This window comes from Colobus angolensis, unplaced genomic scaffold (genome assembly GCF_000951035.1).
Source record: "Colobus angolensis palliatus isolate OR3802 unplaced genomic scaffold, Cang.pa_1.0 Scaffold84, whole genome shotgun sequence".
In the NCBI taxonomy this organism is placed as follows: Eukaryota; Metazoa; Chordata; class Mammalia; order Primates; family Cercopithecidae; genus Colobus; species Colobus angolensis.
Window position 1 is genome coordinate 729,077 of NW_012122265.1, and position 2,254 is coordinate 731,330.

The 2,254-nt window shown below is 63.4% G+C and overlaps 1 protein-coding gene across 9 annotated transcripts in view; it reads left to right on the forward strand.

The window, feature by feature from the left end:
• TSPAN4 (tetraspanin 4) overlaps nucleotides 1–2,254 on the forward strand; it is a 35,471-nt gene that overhangs the window by 27,931 nt on the left and 5,286 nt on the right. The window lies entirely within an intron of this gene.

The window sequence follows — 2,254 nt, forward strand, 5'->3', positions numbered from 1 at the left end:
TGCACCCCAGTTTCCATGCACCCCAGGCTTCCATGCACCCTGCTCACATGCACCCCGGTTCCCATGCACCCCCACTCACACGCACCCTGGTTCCCACACACCCCAGGCTCCCATGCACCCTGGCTCACATGCACCCCTGCTTACATGCACCCCAGGCTCCTACGCATCCTGGCCAACAAGCATCCTGGCCCACATGCACCCCTGCTCACACGCACCCTGGCTCCCACGCACTCCGGCTCACACACCCCCCCTGGCTCACACACATCTCTGGGGTCACACGCACCCCGGCCCACACCCATCCTGACTCGCACGCACCCCGGCCCACACGCACCCCTGGCTCACACGCTCCCTGGCCCCCATGCACCTCGGCTCACACGCACCCCCTCTCGCACCCCAGCTCACATGCACCCCTGCTAACACACACCCCCTCTCACAGGCACCCCGGCTCACACATGCCTCAGGCTCATGCATCCCTCCCCTGGTGCATCTCTGGGCCGCCCTCTGCCAGGCTGTGCTGGCTCCCACCCCCAAGCCTTTTCCTGGTCTCCTGGGAAGCCTCCCCTATCCCCCTAAGCTGCTTCTGGGGCTGTGTTTGCTCAGAAGCAACACCCAGGCCGGGCGCTGTGCCCAGGTCTCCTATTGGCTCCTTAGCAGCACCCCTGGAGCCATGAGGGGCTGTGTGGTCAGAGCCAGCAAGTTAGCCCCTGCCTTGGTACTCCGAATCCTGGGGCCCAGAGCACAGGGGTGACCAGTCTTCCTGCACCCGGTCTGTCCAGCTCCCTTGCGCCCCTGCGCCCCGTGCCTGGCCTGCTGGGGAGGGGCTCTGGGCTTGGGTGTCAGAGCTCAGCAGGCACCAGGAGTCAGTGGCTTGGCAGAGCTTCCCAGGACAGGCCCCGCGCCGGCAGCTTCCGGACAGAGTTCTGTTGTGAACGTTAAGCAGAGATGCTGCCTTCGGAAGGCCAGGGAAGGACAGAGCCTGCATTCTCCCCAGGACGGCCTGAGCATGTGTGGGACTTGTGGGCCCCAGCAGGGGGGATTCTGCTTTGAGGGGATTTCACCCTGTGGAGCCCAGAGGGACCCAAGACACCTGGCCTGAACCTCTGGCCACCAAGTGACCACGCCAGCCTTGGGCAGGGAGCCACGTCCTATCTCCCCAGCACAGGCTCCTGCCTGCCTGCCAGTGAAAGAGTGGCGGCCTCCAACCTGCAGCCTGGCCTGGCTGATGCCCTGCTCAGGGAGGGGCAGGGGAGTGTGCACACAAGGAGGGGGCATCTCCCACTCCCAGGCCCCCTGAGGCAAGAGTCTTGGGGCCCATGGGGCCTGCGGGAGCCCTGCCAGGGTGGAGGCCCCAGGCCTGTCTTGAACTGAGCTGGTGGCCAGCAGCTCATCTCCCAGCCTTGGTTTCTGTCTGGAAAGTGGGGTGTGAGTCTGCTTGGGAGGCTTTCATGGGGTGACTTGGGGCTTCTGGTAGCCCCCAGGGAATCCCCAGAGCCTGTGGTCTGGGTGCTCCGAGGGGTTCCATCGGGTAGAGGGGTGGCTTTGCCAGCCTCCTCCCAAGTCCCATCCAATCGGGTGGGGCAGGGATCCCGCAGGGCTGTGTGGCCCTTCCCCAGAACCAGTCAACCGTCGGCAGCCCAGGACGTCTACCCACCACCCGCCTGGGCGCCCACACTGCGGACCAGGAGCTGGTCAGCATTTTCCGGTGACTGCTTACCCCGTGCCCAGGTCTGGAACGTATCTTCCGTCTCCCCCTGAAACGGCCCAAGCCCGAGGCCTCAGCGTCTGAGGGTGGGGGTCCGACAGGACCCCTGCTTCCCTTGAGGCCTTGCTGGGCTGGCAGCCTAGCACCCTCTCTCCGGGCACAGGACCCCCTTGTCTCCCCCGCCTCTTCCTGTTTTAATTGATTTTTATAAGAACAAACACTTAGGAGACACAGTAAGAGCTCCAGCAGTTAGAGAGGCTGCGGGAGGTGCTCCTGGGGGACCTGCCTTCTCCGTTCCCGCCAGTGCCTGTGTGGCTGTAAGAAATCATAACTTGGCTGCGCACAGTGGCACACGCCTCTAATCTCCACACTTTGGGAGGCCAAGGTGGGCGGATCATGAGGTCAGGAGATTGAGATCAAGACCATCCTGGCTAACATGGTGAAACCCTGTCTCTACTAAAAATACAAAAAGGTAGCCAGGTGTGGTGGTGCACGCCTGTAGTCCCAGCTACTTGGGAGGCTGAGGCAGGAGAATCACTTGAACCTGGGAGG